The following is an 18,752-nucleotide window of genomic DNA, read 5'->3' as shown; positions in this document are numbered from 1 at the left end:
ATAAGAAAACAGGATCCAACATTCTACTGTTTACAAGAAACACACATCAACCACAAAGATAGACATCTACTCAGAGTAAAGGGTTGGGAAAAGGTTTTCCAAGCAAACGGACCTAAGAAACAAGCTGGTGTGGCCATTCTAATATCTAACAAAATTGACTTCAAACTAAAATCAATCAGAAGAGATGGAGATGGACATTTCATACTCATAACAGGAACAATTAATCAGGAGAAAGTCTCAATCCTGAATATCTATGCCCCTAATATAAAAGCACCCACTTATGTAAAAGAAAAACTTTTAGAACTCAAGGAAGTCATCAAACCACACACACTAATAGTAGGAGACTTCAACGCACCTCTCTCACCAATGGACAGATCAATCAAATAGAAACTCAACAGAGAAATAAGAGAATTGGTAGAGGTAATGAATCAAATGGACTTAACAGATATCTATAGAACTTTCTACCCAAAAAGGAAAGAATATACCTTCTTCTCTGCAGCTCATGGAACCTTCTCAAAAATTGACCACATACTCGGTAACAAAGCAAACTTACACAGATACAAAAAAAATATTAGTAATCACCTGTGTCTTGTCGGATCACCACGGAATAAAGTTAGAATTCAACAACAGTTCGAATACCAGAAAGTCTACAAACGCGTGGAAGTTGAACAGTCAACTACTGAATCATCCTTGGGTCAAGGAAGAAATAAAGAAAGAAATTAAAGTCTTCCTTGAATTTAATGAAAATAAAGACACAACATACTCAAACCTATGGGACACAATGAAAGCAGTTCTAAGAGGAAAGTTCATAGCACTAAGTGCCCAATTAAAGAAAATGGAGAAAGCATATATTGGAGACTTAACAGCACACCTAAAAGCTCTGGGAAAAAAAAAAAAGAGCAGACTCTCTCAGAAGGAGTAGAAGATTGGAAATAATCAAACTGAGGGCTGAAATCAACAAAATAGTAACACAGAAAGCAATCCAAAATATCAAAGAAACAAAAAGTTGGTTCTTGGAGAAAATCAACAAGATTGACAAACCCCTAGCCAAACTAATCAAACGGCAGAGAGAGAACACTCAAATTAAAAAGATCAAAAATGAAAAGGGGGACATAACAACAGACACAGTGGAAATTCAGAGAATCATTAGATCTTACTACGAGAGTTTATATGCCACAAAGTTGGAAAATGTACAAGAAATGGATTGGTTTTTAGATAAATACCATCTACCAAAGTTAAATCAAGACCAAGTGAACAATCTAAATAGACCTGTTAGTCGCGAAGAATTAGAAGCTGTTATCAAAAACCTCCCCACCAAAAGAAGCTCAGGACAAGATGGTTTCAATGCAGAATTCTACCAGAACTTCCAGGAAGAGCTAATACCTATACTCCTTAATGTATTTCACAATATAGAAACAGAAGAATCATTGCCAAACTCTTTTTATGAAGCTACAGTTACCCTGATACCAAAACCACACAAAGACACAACCAAGAAAGAGAATTACAGACCAATCTCACTCATGAACATTGACGCCAAAATACTCAATAAAATACTGGCAAACCGAATCTAAGAATACATTAGAAAAATTATCCATTATGATCAAGTGGGCTTCATCCCAGAGATGCACGGCTGGTTCAACATACACAAATCTATCAATGTAATCCATCATATAAATAAACTGAAAGAAAAAAACATATGATCATTTCATTGGATGCTGAAAAAGTATTTGACAAAATTCAACACCCCTTTATGATAAAGGTGTTGGAGAGATTGGGTATACGAGGATCATACCTAAATATAATAAAAGCAATATATAGTAAGCCGACAGCTAACATCAAATTGAATGGAGAGAAACTCAAAGCCATTCCACTAAAATCAGGAACACGACAAGGCTGTCCACTCTCTCCATACCTCTTCAATATAGTGCTTGAAGTTCTAGCAATAGCCATAAGACAACATAAGGGGATCAAATGGATTCGAATTGGAAAGATGAAGTTAAACTTTTGTTATTTGCAGACGATATGATAGTGTACATAAGCGACCCCAAAAGCTCTACCAAAGAACTTCTACAATTGACTAACACCTTTAGTAATGTGGCAGGATACATGATCAACTCCAAAAAATCGCCTGCCCTCCTATACACAAAGGATAAAGAAGCAGAGAGGGAAATAAGAGAAACATCACCATTCATGATAGCCACAAATAGCATAAACTATCTTGGGGTAACTCTAACCAAGAAAGTGAAAGACCTATTTGACAAGAACTTTAAGTCCTTAAAGAAAGAAATTGAGGAGGATACCAGAAAATGGAAAGACCTCCCTTGCTCTTGGATTGGGAGAATCAACATAGTAAAAATGGCAATTCTACCAAAAGCAATCTATAGATTCAACGCAATTCCCATCAAAATTTCATCAAACTTCTTCACAGACCTTGAGAGAACAATAATCAAGTTTATATGGCAAAACAACAAACCCACGATAGCCAAAACAATCTTATACAATAAAGGAACTTCTGGAGGCATTACCATCCCTGACTTCAAACTCTATTACAGAGCTACAGTATTGAAAACAGCTTGGTATTGGCATAAGAACAGAGAAGTCGACCTATGGAATCGAATAGAAGACCCGGGTATTAACCCACAAACGTATGAACACCTGATATTTGACAAGGGAGCTAAAGCTATACAATGGAAGAAGGAATGCATCTTTAACAAATGGTGCTAGCGTAACTGGATGTCAACCTGTAGAAGATAGAAAATAGATCCATATCTATCACCATGCACAAAACTCAGGTCCAATAGGATTAAAGACATCAACACTAATCCGACCACTTTGAACCTGATAGAAGAGAAAGTGAGAAGAAGTCTACAAGATATAGGCACAGGAGACCAGTTCCTAAGCAGAACCCCAGGAGCACAGACAATAAGAGAAACAATGAATGAATGGGATCTACTGAAACTGAGAAGCTTCTGTAAAGCAAAGGACACTGTCAGTAAGACCAAAAGGCTACCTTCTGACTGGGAGAAGATCTTCACAAATCCCTCATCAGACAAAGGTCTGATCTCCAAAATATACAAAGAACTCAAGAAACTAGACACTAAAACTCTAATTAACCCAGTTAAAAAATGGGGTACTGAACTGAACAGAGAATTCACAACAGATGAACTCCGAATGGCCAAAAGGCACTTAAGGTCATGCTCAACCTCCTTAGTGATCAGGGAAATGCAAATCAAAACAACTTTGAGATATCATCTTACACCTGTCAGAATAGCCAAACTCAAAAACACCAATGACAGCCTATGCTGGAGAGGATGTGGAATGAGGGGAACACTCATCCATTATTGGTGGGAATGCAACCTTGTGCAGCCACTGTGGAAATCAGTGTGGCGGTTTCTCAGGAAACTGGGAGTCAACCTCCCTCAGGACCCAGCAATTCCACTCTTGGGAATATACCCAAGAGATGCCCTATCATACTACAAAAGCATTTGTTCAACTATGTTCATAGCAGCACTATTTGTAATAGCCAGAACCTGGAAACAACCTAGGTGCCCCTTAATAGAAGAATGGTTAATAAAGGTGTGGAACATATACACATTAGAGTTCTACTCAGCGGTAAAAAACAATGACATCTTGAATTTTGCATGCAAATAGATGGACATAGAAAACGCTTTACTGAATGAGGTAAGACAGACCCAAAATGAGGAATATGGTATGTATTCACTCATATGTGGATTCTAACCATAATTAAAGGTCTTTGAGCCTATTATTCGTGATCCTAGAGAAGCTAAATAAGAAGATGAACCTGATGTAAATCATGTAGCTATCTACCTGGAGATTGGAATTAGGGAAGAGTACCAGGTAACCTCGGGTGCATGGGGGGGGTGGGAGGGTTGTTGGAAGGGGAGAGGGTTAGAGAGAAGGGAGTAGGGGAGGAATGGGGAAAGCTAGGTGAACTGGGATGGGGGGAAGGAGGAAGGATGGATATGAGATCAGGGAAGAATATATTTCAACTAAGGGAGTCATCTTAGGGTTTACAGGAGACTTGATTATAAATGGGATCACAGGTCCTAGGAGATCCCCAGATTGTTCTCTGGACAGAAGAGAGGGTGCCTGAAACGGCCTAGGCCCATAACCATACTGATGAATATTTTGCTTATCACCATAGAACCTTCATCTGGCGATGGATGGAGATAGAGACAGAGACCCACATCGGAACACTGGACTTAACTCCCTAGGTCCAAATGAGAAGCATAAGGAAAGAGAACGTGAGCAAAGATGGCAAGGTCAGAGAGAACCTTCATCCCATGATGGATGGCGATACAGACGGAGACCCACATTGGAGCACCGGACTGAGCCCCCCAAGGTCCAAATGAGGAGCAGAAGGAGGAAGAAAATGAAAAAGGAAATAAGGACTGCGAGGGATGCGATCACCCACTGAAACAAGGGGACGGATCTAATGAGAGTTTACCAAGGCCAGTTGGACTGGGACTGAATGAGGACGCAATCCAACCAGATTCTCTGAATGTGGCCGGATTCTCTGAATGTGGCTGGCCCGGAGTCTTTCTGAAAAGCCATTGACAATGTCACTGGGACTTGTTTCCTCTGCATATACTGGATTTTGCGGATCCAGTCCGTCTGGACACTCACCTTCCTGGACCTGGAGGGAGGCTGGAGGATCTTGAACTTCCCACTGGGCAGGAAACCCTGACTGCTCTTAGGGATGGAGAGGGAGGAGGAGAGGGAGTTGGGGGAGTGGGAGGGTGGTGGGAGGATGGGCGGAAATGGAAACTTTTATAATTTAATAAAATTACAAAAAAAAAGCATGAAGCAGTTTGGAGAGAACTATACTGAAAATCCCCAAATTTTGTTTATAAATATTTGTTTACATTTAATGGGGGTATGCTATGGAGTTAAATACTTTGCACAGGTATGGATCTTTGGATCTTGATTTATTGATACAAATTTAAGATCAATTTTGTTATATATATATATATATATATATATATATATTTGTTTTATATATATATATTTCTGCTCTTGATTAAGGTGTAGTGTTTGTGCAGCTCATTTAAAAATATAATTTATTATTAAGAAATATAGGTTAATAGATAATCATCTATAATAGCCAAGTTTCTAGTCATGTTAGGTTTTCTAGATATATAGAGATATATTTCAGTTAGATAGGTATTCTTCAATTTTTTCAGAGACCTTCAAAATATTGCATTTAAAATGTTTTAAGTAGTTACAACTTTTTATGCCAATGAGACACATCTACTCCTGACAGCACTAAACTATTTTCAGAGAATGATGAGCATCTAAAATGTACTTATAGAATTTGCTAGGCATTTTGGAAAGAAAATGTTCTTGCCTGGACTGCTTGATGCTATGTTGTATGAACTGGAGATGTAGGACCCACAGGAAAATGATTGTTGAACTTGCCTAAAGGTGAGACAGTCCTTTGGGGTTCCTACTTCATGAAAGAATAAAAAGTATTTGTCAGACATTTTGCAGGACACAGAAGAAAACAACTGATGAATTTTGCCATTACAAGGCAGAACAGATCTTCAAATTTCCTGCTTCATGGAAAAGTCTGCTGGATACTATGGGCCTGTAGGCTGAAGACTGGATACCTCAAAGTTACAGAAGAACTTTGGGTGATTGTCCAGGCAGAGAATTGTTTCTGACAGTTATAGAGTTTTGGAAGTTGCTTAAAATGCATTCCCTGTTTACTTAGGTAATATTATATCCTTCTGCTGCCTTTTATGGAATTGAAGAATAGATAGCTATAGTTTTCCTTAGTTATGATAAAAGATAAGGTAGATATAAATATCATAACTATAATTCTTGCTTGATACCTGTTTTGTTGTGTGTAATTTTACTATGTTAAAGTTAAAACATTCCTTTTTATTTAGACAGAAATTGGGAGGTGATATGGGATTCCTCTCTGTATGCTGTGAATACCATTGGTTAATAAAGAAGCTGCTTTGGCCTGTGATAAGGCAGAATAGAGGTAGGCTGGAAAATTAAACTGAATGCTGGAGGAAAATGCAGAGTCGGTGAGAAGCCATGTAGCTGCTGCTGGAGACAGACATGCTGGAACCTTGTTGGTAGGCCCCAAACCTCATGGTAAAATATAAAATAATGGAAATGGGTTAATTTAAGATATAAGACATAGCTAACAATAATCTTAAGCTATTGGCCAAGCAGTTTTAAATAATATAGTTTTTGTGTAATTATTTCATGTCTGGGTAGCCGGGAACAAACAAGCAGTCTCTGGCAACTGCTGATTTAATATTAACCTAGGATTTTATATGGCCTTTTATATGTTTAAAAAACTTCCCTTATTCTTGACATATTGTTTTCATATTACACAGTTAGCTTATTTTCTTATGTACTGTCTCTATAGAGCTTGAGATGAGCCTGTAATTTTATCCTTCCTTTTATGAATATAGTCTTTATCACTTTTAGGTATTGAACACTCTCTGCATCCAAGACATAATTCTCAACAAATGTATGGTGTGTCATTGAATTTGGTTTACTATTGTTCTGTTGAGAAGTTTTGAATCAACATTCAGCAAGATTGTTGGCCAATAGTTTCTTTCCCTGTCATGACTGTTGAGAACTTACTTTAAAGTTGTCAAGTAATTCACATACTTTAGCTTTTTGACAACATTTTCTGGAGACTTCTACTTGTTTGTTTGCTTGTGTAATATATTCTATTTCTGTGCATTATGCATAACTTTGTGTTGATTACAAAAAATTAAACCCATGCATTTTATGTAAAGGAGTGGATCTGTGTCCAGAGGTGTTATAAATTTTTTTACTAGATTTCATGCGACATATTCTTGGACTTTGTCTCAAAAAGAATTGATCTATGTATCACTGAGTCAATATTTTCATGGAGGAAAGAAAAGCTCTGATTTTCTAGTCAGCTCTATTATCACTAATAATGAAAGGTATCATTTCTCTGTTGTTCAGAATTATTTCATTTACAGTAGTATTCAAGCAGACAACAGATTCTACCAAACTTAATAGCTAAGAAAAACACCTCAAAAGTAGTGACACAGAGGACATATCAATCAAGCCATGTAAAGTGATTCTATCCAAAGCTCTTTTTCTCTGTTTTAAGGAGAAAAGTCCCTCATTGAAGAGGGTAAATTACAGTTTAGCAACTTAAAGAAAACATGAGGCAAAGACATAATAAAGACCCATCACCATGTTATGGGTCATAGGTCATACTCTGTTCTATGAGCCAAAAATAGTTTCTAGGAAAGCAGTGTTGAATTCTAAATTCCATACCTGTGTTCCCCTCACTGGGAATGTGCTCATTTCATCTGATGATAAAATGGATTTTCTTCAAGAAATGGGCTTCTGTTTGCACCTGTAGGTAACAAAACAAATGGATATTCATTTCATTTCTTACTCATGGAAAGATTTTATAGCAAAAAACTAATCAGTGCACCATTAATTATAATAATTCAAGCCTTAAAATGTTCCAATAGTAAGGATTGGTTAGTAAATGATGATGCATTCATATGATGATCTACTTAGAAAATGTGCTTTCTGTACAATGTTATTAGGGGATACAAATGAGACAAACAAATGATAATTAAAGCACAAGCTAATTGGGCAGAGAAAAGCATAAGCTTTAAAACTTAAATTTTTATTAGATATGTAAATTCATTCCATGTATGTTTCCTAATCATCTGCTTTAGTCAATTGGATATAATAGTGGAGCCAAAAGGAATAAATATGGTCAACTCTTAAGTCACCTACCATGCAGGTTCAGAAATGAACAGATAAACCACTACTGTAGGGTACATGTATAAATATATGTTCATATAGATCTATACAAATTTTTCAATATGTATATATGTGTGTCTACATACATCCATGTATGTGTGCTCCTTTGCTAGTGTGTGTCTATGCAATGATAGGAAAATTTGCTAGTTAAGAAGGGAAGGGAAATTTAGCTTATATCTGAAATACAAAAGACTTAGAGATTTTCAAGCTTAAAATTCACCTTTTTTTCACATCCTGACCAAAGTTTCCCCTTTTACCTCTCGTCCCCAGACTATCCTTTCACCTCCCTTTTGCTCCACCTTGTCCAGTATTCCTCCATTTCTCTCCATATAAAAAGCCAGACCTCCCATGAATATTAACCAAACATGGCAAATCAAGTTGAAGTAAGACTAAGCACCTCCATTCATTTTAAGGTTAGACAAGGTAATCCAGTTGAGGAAAAGGGTCTAAAGAACAAGCAAAATAGTTCGAGATAGCCCCTGTTCCCAATGTTAGGAGGCCAATAAGAAAACCAAGCTACAGTACTCTAACATGTATGCAGACGGCTTAGGTCAGTCCCATGTAGGCTCCCTGGTGGCCGGTTCAGTCTTTGTGGGGCCCCTATGAGCCTATGTTAATTCTGTGGGTTTTCTTGTGGTGTCCTTCACTCTGGTTCCTAAAATTCTTCCTTCCACTCTCCAACAGGATTCTATGAGTTTGCCTAATGTTTGACTGTGGGTCTATACGTCTGTTTCCTTCGGTTGCTGAATAAAGTCTCTGTGATGAAAATGGGCTAGGTGCTAATCTATGAGTAGAGCAGAATATCATTAGGAATCATTTAGTTTACATTTTTGCAAGTCTTGCTTGGTTCTATTCTAGGTCTCTGGGTTACCAGCTTCTGGGTTTTGGTCCTCTACCCAGAGGCAGGAGTGGACACCCTCTCATGATAAGGGTCTCAAGCTTGGCCAGTCCTGTGTTGGCCACTCCCACAATTTCTGTACAATCTTTATGCCAGCACATCTTGTAGGCAGGGAAAATTGTAGATCAAAGAATTTGTGGCTAGGTTGGTGTCACAATTCCTCCACTAAAAGTCTTTCCCGGTTGCAGAACATGGTCAGTTCAGGCTCTGTATCTCCCATTGCTATGAGTCTTATCTAGAGTCACCCTCATAGATTCCTGGGAGTTTGCACTACTAGCTCATCCCTGAAATGGCCCCTGATTCCAGTTGTCAATCTCGGTACTCTTTATTCATTCTTTAGTTGAGGGACTATTTGGTTGTTTCAAGTATCTAGCTATTATGAATAAAGCTACTATTAATATAGTTGATCAGATGTCCTTGCGGCATGATATGGCATGTTCTTTGCTCAGGAGTTAAGGTATAGCTGGGTCTTGAGGTAGATAGGTTTCCAATTTTGTTTTAAGAAACTGCCATATTGATATCTAAGGTGAACACTCATACCAGCAAAGAAGGGGTGTTCTCCTTGCTCTACATACTCACCAACATGAGTTGTCATTTGTGTTTTTGATTCTGACAAATGTAAAATAGAATCATTAAGATTGACATTTTCCTATTGGCTAAGGATGCTAAACATTTCTTTAAGTGATTCTTGGTCGTTTAAGATTCCTCTGTTGATAATTCTGTTAGGTCTGTACCTCATTTTTAATTGGATTATTTGTTTTGTTGATGTCTAGTTTCTTGAGTTCTTTATGCAATTATTCTGCTGTCAGATGTGGTGTTGGTAAAGATCTTTTCCCATTATGCTAGGTTGCCATTTTTGTCATTGACAGTATCTTTTGCCTTACAGAAACTTTTCAGCTTTATGAGGTCCCATTTATTAATTATAAATCTTAGTGTATGTGCTATGGGTGTACTGTTAAGTAAGTTGTCTGTAGTGTTGTTTTTCTCAAAGAATCAACTCTTTATTTTATTGATTAATTGTATTGTTTGCTTTGTTTCTATTTTATTGTTTTCAGTCCTCAATTTAATTATCTCTTGCTGTCTTCTCTTGGGTGTGTTTGCTTCTTTTTGTTCTAGAGCCTTCAGGTGTGCTGTTAAGTTGATAGTATGAAATCTCTCCAAATTCTTCATTAAGACAGCTAGTGCTATGAGCTTTCCTCTTGGTGCCATTTTCATTGTATCCAGTAAATTTGGGTATGTTTGTGCATTCATTTTCATTTAATTCCAGGAAGTTTTTAATTTCTTTATTTCTATCATGACCCAGTAGTCCTTCAGCAGGGAGTGTAAGTGGAGTGTTATGTCCCAACAAATCTAGTCCCAAGTAACTAATTCAGAGGCTGAATATGAATTATAAATACTTGTACAATAGTTCAAACTTGTTATTAGATAACATATTTTATGTTAACCCATATTTTTATTGAAGCTTTGCCATGTGGTTATGCCTTTTCTCCATATGACATGCCCATGTTTATCTCATTGTATCTGCCCACAACTCTCTTACTCTGCCCTTCTGCCCCTCTTCATCCCATCGTTCTAAGTTTGGCTTTTCCACCTAACTTCCAGTTTGAATACTGGCCAATCAATGTTTTATTAAACATTAAACATATTAAAATATCTAAGTGACAAATCTTTACAGTGTACAAGAGTATTATTCCACAGCAAGGGAGTTGTTCAGTTTCCATGAGTTTGCAGACTTTCTATTGTTTCTGTTGTTGCTGATGTCCAGCTTTAATCCATGGTGGGTGGTCTGATAAAATATAGGGGGTTGTTTCAATTTTCTTGTGTATGTTAAGATTTGCTTTGTAACTGAGTTTGAGGTCAATTTTGGAGAAGGTTTCATTAAGCGCTAAGAAGAAATTTTAGTTTTCTTTGTTTAGATGAATTGCTTTGTAGCTATCTATTAGGTCCATTGGATTATGGATGTCTGCTTGTTCCATTATTTCTCTCTTTAGTTTCTGCCTGAATGAGTTGTTCATAGGTAAGAGTGAGGTATTGAAGTCACCCACTATTAATGTGTGGCATTTAATAAGTGATTTAAGCTTTACTAATGTTTATTTTACAAATGTGGGTGCCCATATCCAGTTGAGGTATAGATATTAACAACTGAGATGTCATCTTGATAAAGTTTTCTTTTGATGAATATAAAATGTCCTTCTCCATCTCTTTGGATTAGTTTTGATTGAAAGTCTATTTTGTTAGATATTAGAATGACTACACAAACTTGCTTCTTGGGTCCATTTGTTTGGAAAATCTTGGATGTCGTGGTGTATTTCTTGTATGAAGCAGAGGGATGGATCCTGTCTTTGAATCCATTCTGTGTGCTCTGTGTGCTTGTGTCTTTCCTTTGGTAAATTGAGTTTATTGATATTGACAATATTAATGATCAATGAAAGTCAGTTTCTGAAATATGGCGATGGTGGTGCTGGTAATCTCCCTCTCTCTCTCTCTCTCTCTCTCTCTCTCTCTCTCTCTTTCTCTCTCTCTCCCTGTGTGTGTTTGTGTGTGTGTGTGTGTGTGTGTGTACACACACATCCATGTGTGCGTACATGCTTTTCCCCCTTCTTTTGGTTTTTTTTCTGGTGTGAAATTATTTATTTCCTGTGCTTTCTTGGGTGTAGTTAACCTCCTTGGGTTTGAGTTTTCCTTCTAGTACCTTATGTAAGATTGAATTTGTAAAAGATATAATTGTTATATTTGACTTTATCATAGAATAACTTGTTTTCCCCATCTATGATGATTGACAGCTTTGCTGAATTGAGTAATCTAGGCTTGTATCCATGGTCTTTCAGAGTATCCATTGAGAAGTAGGGTATAATTCTAATGGGTCTACCTATACATATTACTTTGCCTTTTTTCCTTGGAGCTTTTAATATTCTTTGTGTAGTATGTTGATGCTTTGATTATTATGTAGAGAGGGGACTTTCTTTTCTGGCTCAATACATTTGATGTTCTATGCTCAATACATTTGATGTTCTATTTCTTTTTTTGTGTCAGGAAAATTTTATCCTATAATTTTGTTGAAAATATTCTCTGGGTCTTTGAGCTGGGAATCTTCTTCCTCTTCTATTCCTATTATTCTTAGGTTTGGTACTTCCATAATGTCCCTGATTTCCTAGATGTTATATATTAGAAACTTTTTAACTTTAACATTTTCTTTGACCTATGTACCAGCTTCTTCTATTGTATTTTATATGCCCAACTCACTCCCCCTATGTTTCTGTTCATGAAAGGGCTGGTCTTCCATGGTTCTCAACAAATCATGGCATATCAAGTTTCCATAAGACCAAGCACTTTCCCATGTATTAAGATTAGGCGAAGAGACCTGCTATGAGGAGTGGAGTCCCAATCGCTTCCATCTCTTGTATTCTGTTGATGATCTTTGTGTCTGCAGTTCCTGTTTGCTTCCCTAGATTCTCTATCTCCAGTATATCTTAGTTTGTGTTTTCCTTATTGCTTCTATTTCAGATTTAAGTCTTGAACAATTTTATTCATTTCCTTCATGTATTCATTTATCTTTTCCCAGATTCCTATAATTTATTCATCCTATTTAATGAACTCTATCATATTAATAGATTGGGTATAAGATCATTTTCTTGTGCTTCATCTCTGTTGGAATATCCAGGACTTGCTGTAGTAGGATAGCTGGCCTCTGGTGATGCCATATTGCCCTGACTGTTATTGTTCCTGTTTTTTAGCTGGTCTCTATTCAATAGGATTTGAAGTTAGCATAGGTTTAGGTGCCAATTTGTGAGTTTATCTTTGTTGGATGGATATTTTTTTCTTTGGTTTTAGTTTCTTCTCTGATCGTATGACTTGTGTGACCTTGGTTTTGGTGACCAGGGAGTCTTCAGGACGTTCAGTAGGGTGTCTCCACCGGGGTTTTGGTAACTTGTGTGGCCTTGGGGATTTAGGCACAAGCTTGGTTCCTGGGATTCCTAGTACCTATTTGTCCTCTGGGAAATCAGAGGTCTACCAGTGTTGTGGGCCTGGGGTCCCTTGTACTAGTGTGACCTCTGGTAGAGAATGGGTCTTCTGATGTAGTATTGAACAAGGATATGGAGCTGAGGGGAGGGGGGACTATTGGGGATAGCTATACAGGCTCTAAGAAGTATCAGTGAGCAATGGATGTTGTCTTTCCTGGGATTTCTAGTACTGCATAGTCTCCAGGAGAGCACCCATGTTCTGTCAGAGTCATGATCCAGGACATGGAGCCTATGGCAGGAAATCTAGAATTCACTTCTTTGGAGAAAAGAAAAGGCTATGGCAGAAAGTTTGTAAGAGGCGGAGAATCAGAGGCTTTCCTGTAAGAGTGTGTATCCTATCAGAAGCTATACATGTAAAGCTTAACCAACACAACCTCCATAACAGCCGAACAAGGATGAGACAAATAAACATTCCAAACTGCGTAGTAGAAAACCCCTTAAGGCCACAATACCAGGAATTACAGGAAGCTGTGTATAGCTGGGAGCTGGGAAGATGGTCCTCCCAGGGAATAGTGCACCAACTGCTTGTCCAGTGCCAAATAATCAGCCCTAAGCACATACACACATACACACACACACACACACACACACACACACACACGAGTAACTTTATGTGAATTCAACAAGTTATATTTGGGAATGAAAAATTTGTGAATTTCAAGGGGAATGGGAAAGGGTATATGGGAGAATTTGTAGGAAACGAATGGAATGGATCAAGTTTGTAATTAAATTAGAATTTCAAAAATAAAAAAAAACAACAGATAAGTCATGGGCTTATGAAAGCATAGTGGGGAATAGTGCAGAGTGATAAGAATAGGGTATCCAGAGCCTAAGTATGTGAGAAGGAAAGGAAGCCCCAAGTGGATTATTGAAAGCCCAGTGAGCTGCGCTAGGGTGTGAGCATTCTTGTGGAGACTCTAGGGAGCCTCTGCAGCATTAAAGCAATGGAGCATGACATCAACTGGTCTGGCCTTCAGTGAGATAAATCTTGTGGCAGTATCGACAGAATCAAGGGTTGAGAAATCATGAATAAGAGGACCAGTCTGATGCCCTAATCCACAACAGAGCAAAGAGGGAAAGAAACAAAGTCAGTGTGGCTTTACATTCTACAGAAAGCCCGCAGTCAAAAGACAATTTAGAGTTTGTTTAAAATGTGGTCACCATAGCTCTGTGTGTGTAGCTTTATTCCTGTTATCAACACTGAGGTGAAAGGACTAGACTTATTTATCTCACTCAGTCTTCATTATAGTACCAAGAGATACATTCAATTTACCATGTCTGTTACACAGGGTAGAAAAAAATAAGAGAAGTTAAATAGTTTGGTGAGGATCACATTGCAAATAATTACACAGTTGAGAAGGAACCCAGGTCTGTTCCCAGAGCATGACAAATCCCTCAGACAAATAGCCAGCTGTTTTTCTGAATGACCACAGGAAACGAGAGAAAAGCATAAACTAAAGAGGGCCAGGTTGTTTAGCTGCCTGAGTGACTCTAAGAGCCCAAGTCTGTGTTGGTAGAAGCCGCATGAGGAAGGAAAGCAAGTTATAGATGGGAGGGGGGAGAAAAAGACAAGAATAAAGAAAAATTTTCTTGTTGGACATGATTGTTAGTAATAATAAAGAGATCAATATGCTCAATAAGAAGTTGGGGGTTTAATTTATATAATCCCAAGTTGCCAGGGAAACGAGGGTAACAAAGTGCATGACTAAAGCGGAGAGTGTGAGACTGTGTGGTTCTAAGCCAACAGAGCTGGAAACAATTTCCTAAGAAATGACTTTTCTCCAGGAGTGCAAAGGCTGATGTCCCTAAGAAGGAAAAAAGAAAAGCCACTTAGAAAAGACTAGGACATGAAGGGTTAAAGAAGATAAAGACTAAAGAAAAGTTTGAATAAGAAATATTAAGGAAGAGAAAAAAACTATTTCAAAAAGCATAGTTTCAAATATCAAAGAGAGACCATGTTGGAAGGAAATGAGAAATGTTTGTTGTATTTGGCTTTCAAGAGACCATTGTTGACATTTAAGGGAAAAAAATGGTTCAGTCTAAGAAAGAGGCTTGAAACCCTATCATTGTGATGTACAGCATAAAGGGCTTATGAGAAAATAGATTCTCTGACGAAATGATTTCTGTCCCCTGTTTATCTGTCCCTGAGTCCCATAAGAAAATGTCACAAGGTCAGAGTATCATCTATCTTACACAGAAACACTTTACACACTTCTGGGTAACGGAGATTTTATTCTTTCTAAGTGTCTGTTACCAGTCGCTGAGAAAATCTCTATTCAATAGTAAAGAGAATGCTTTCTCCTCACTTATGTTGTGTGTGCATGTGTGTGTGCATGTGTACGTGTGTGTCTGTGTGTGTGTGTGTGTGAGTTTGTGTTTCTCTGTAGGATGTTTGATCACTATGACCTACTTCAAAATGGTTTTTGTTCATTCTATAACCTAAGCACAACCTGTCAGCCTAAAAGATAAACTGGGTATACTCGGGGTATACTCAGCGGAGTCATTCTCTTTTTGTTTCTTTGAGAACCAGCTTCTGGTTAGAAATAATACAGCTACACTGTTTTGTCCAGGCAGATTTATCAGTTTCTTGAAAAGAAATTGTTAAAGAGTTTGACACATTGATGTGATAAATTTTAGTCAGTTGCACATCCCATCCACAACTCTTTCCAGCTAGACCACTTCTCAGCAAGCACCCCCACCCCGCTCATGTTTTCTGTTTGTATTCGAACTCACGAGTTTTATTAGAGTTACTTACCTGCACACGAAAGGGAAGTTATTTCATGGGTATTTTGCATGACTGCATCTAAAACCCTTCAAAGAGAAATTTAATTGAGGAATGACTTTGTTTTACTCATAGTATTGGAGGGTGTACTTCATGGCCACTTCAACCCATGTGATCAGGACACTAACATATGTAAGTGTTAAATGAGTTTCTTCTTGTAGCAAACAGGAAGAAGACAGGACACAAGAAAAGAATAGGGCAAAGTAAACCTTTAAGGAAAGACACCGTGAAAGAATGGTCTTCCAACCAAGCCCCATCTTCCAGTTTCTAACACTTCTCAATAGTCTATTCTACCTTAAATCCATCAGTGCCCTAAAGTGTTAATTGGACCACAGACCTAAGCATTTAATTGCACCTGAAAATACTCTCAAAGTCACCCACACAGGCGTGCTTCACTGTCTTATAGGCATTTCTCAATCAAATCAAGGGAACAATCAAGACTGCACATCCCAGCAGGTGTCCCATAATTATGAGAAGATACACAGTTAGGGGTAAAGTTTCGAAGAAAATAACATTCGACACCAACATTGAGAAGTGAAGTGCAAAGAGTAAAGCCAGAGAGAAAAATATTAAACCCACAGAGAAACGTGTAGATTTTTGTTTGTTTGTTTTGAGTTCCTGATTTGCATCCACTTGACACTCAACCATTGTGGCAGAAGACTGTACCTTGACCATGTGGGTCTGGTAGTATTTTAATAAGTATCTGTGGTGCAGGTTGTGGTGTATTTCTCTGTAGAGCAGCACGCTTCAATGAAGGGGTAAGTGCAGAGGGACCTGGACAAAGATACTTGAAACAGAAAAACCTTCCAATTAGCAGTCAGTGGCTACCTCCATTGCTCCTTTACGGAGAAATATCCTTTCATAGGGCATGTGGAGAGGAGAGTCACAAAAGATTTCAGCAGCTACATAGGTCTTAGAATTCCATGGCATATAATAGAAGTGAGAGTTAAGTTTTAGAAAGTATGAGAATTTCTCTGTCAGTTTGCAGACTTTGAGTTTAACACATGCTACAGAGTACGGCTCACTCACGCTGTGTCTTTAATTTGTTAGCACCAGGTATTGGGGGCAAAAACAGACCAAGAATATATGACTCCTTTTATTTTTTTTGTTTTCAGGACCAAGCAAAAGAGTGTAACTTTATGAAGTTTGTCTAAGGGGTGAATAAAAATGACACAGAGAAAGACTGGATAGGTTTCAAAGTGATGTGATTGTTGTAGTGTTAATGGGAAAAGCTTCCTTGATATTGTCTTCTCTAAGAGAAGAATTCATCTGAGAGACACAAACACTTTAAGAAGAGCCTTGTTTAACAGAGTGCAGCAGAGCATGCGCCCCGATTGAGAGTTGAGCAATTGTCGAGGTGCAGGCATGACAGCAGAGATGACTCTGTTTGGTGGCTTTTTCAGGAGTGTTTCAATATTTATGAAGGATGCGGCCTGTTCATGAGAATTACGTACCCATTTGGCCCTCCCAAGGACGCGAGACGAAGTCTCCTTTTTTGGAACGCTTCTTCCAATGATCATTTTGAATAGACCATAAAATTGGGGATGGGAATTAGAGACGGTTAGAAAAAAGGCAAGGCAAGTGGTATAACGATGCCAAGATTGCTTCAAAGTGCAGACTCTGCATGTGAGGCACATGTATAAGTATCCCGGTGTCTTAGTTTCTCAAAAAGTAAGACGAGTCTAGCTAGAGCTTCAAATGTATTTAAGGGTATTTTGAGTTTTGGGTATTGAGATATAGCTGCAGTTGCCCTGGTTCCTTCATGTTTAACTCCCTGCCTTGCCAGGAAACATAGCTGCCTAGGTACAGCTGCACATTCCCCTCGTTAGCTCTTATCTAACTCCTCTTTGCTTACTCAGTCCCAGAAATGGGATTTTATTGGCTCTCTGTTCTGGGGGGGAAATCCTGAGAAGAGTAAAGTTGGTGTCTTGAGGGACACTTGGAAAAGATCTGAGCTTCACCATAACTGAAGGGGAAATGAGTTTCAAAGATCCATCCTGAGATCCGCTCAGGAATATGCTGCAAATGCTTTCCTAGTTCAAATGAAGATGGGGACAGGGTAAATCAGCTCCCAAAAGCAGACTTCTTAGGCCAAAGAAATCCCATGGGAAACATAATGCTGTCAATTATTATATCACCAGCTTAAAGAATTTATTTAATGATTTGTGTGGCAGATACATAACCAGATCTTCTTAGGTGCACATCACTCAAGAATCAATAACTTAGAACAACTCAAAGATAAAAATGACAACTAAAATGATGTGCTTATTCTTCTAGAGATGGTAGGTGAATTATAGTAAACCTTATACTGAAGATTTCTTAAACTGAAATTAACAAATTACAAATTAAGCTTATTTTGTACAGAGTAAGCAGCACTATCCTAGTGAGAATAAGACATCAAAGAAATGTTTTCATTTTGCTTTTTATGCAAGATGGTCCCCAAGACAGTCCTCAGTGATTCCTGCCACTACCCACCAATGCAGATATTACTGGAGTTTTTGACTCCTAGCAAATGGGGTAAGGCAAAAGAAAGTGGTATTCAGACAGTAGGACTGAAATTACAATGTGATTTCAGTCTCTGCTTTCTCTCCTATCACTTCTCTAGAGGAATACAATTGTCATGTCATAAGGGCACTTACATGGCTTATGGATAGACTCATGGGTGAAAAATTGAAGCCTTTGGCCAGCAACAAAATATAGGATGCTGCCTACTACATAAATAAGTTTGCAAATGAGACTTGTAACTTTTGGTTGACTACAGCTCTGAACAGCAGCTGAACTACAACCCCGTGAGAAGCCCTGCATTGGAATCAAATAGAAAGTGCTCCCATATTCCTAGTAAAAAAAGAGTACAACGATATGTTTGATTCTTTGAACTGCAAAGGTTGCCACAGGACCAGAGTAATTACCATTCTTACTTTCACATACAAATACCAAGCCATTACTGTAGGTTTAGTTAATATTAAACAAGGGGTTCAAGAATATCTAACTGGGGAATCTATTCTAACATCTGAGGATAGTAAGACTTTTTAAAATAGTGTGTGTGAAATAGTATCATAACAGAGATAATAAACACCTACTCATAAAATAATAAAAATATAAGGTTCTTAAGATTCAATGCCTATAATCATGTGTGTAGAAATTTAAGAAATTCTCTATCAGAGATGGAAAAAATTGAGAAATGCAAATTCCCTGAATTTCTAATTTCTAATACATGTCAAGAAAGTTTAAATGTTACATATCAGTT

General features: G+C 37.8%; 1 long non-coding RNA gene across 1 annotated transcript in view; it reads left to right on the top strand.

Moving 5' to 3' along the window:
- Positions 1-7,290: 7,290 nt before the first annotated feature.
- LOC125413940 (uncharacterized) overlaps positions 7,291-18,752 on the top strand; it is a 44,253-nt gene continuing 32,791 nt past the window's right edge. Inside the window, exon 1 of the long non-coding RNA XR_015736208.1 lies at positions 7,291-7,383. This is a non-coding gene — a long non-coding RNA (uncharacterized LOC125413940). The remainder of the gene's footprint in view (positions 7,384-18,752) is intronic.

This window comes from Myodes glareolus, chromosome 23, assembly GCF_982192425.1.
Source record: "Myodes glareolus chromosome 23, mMyoGla1.1, whole genome shotgun sequence".
Classification (NCBI taxonomy): domain Eukaryota; kingdom Metazoa; phylum Chordata; class Mammalia; order Rodentia; family Cricetidae; genus Myodes; species Myodes glareolus.
This window is presented reverse-complemented; position numbering and strand designations above follow the sequence as displayed.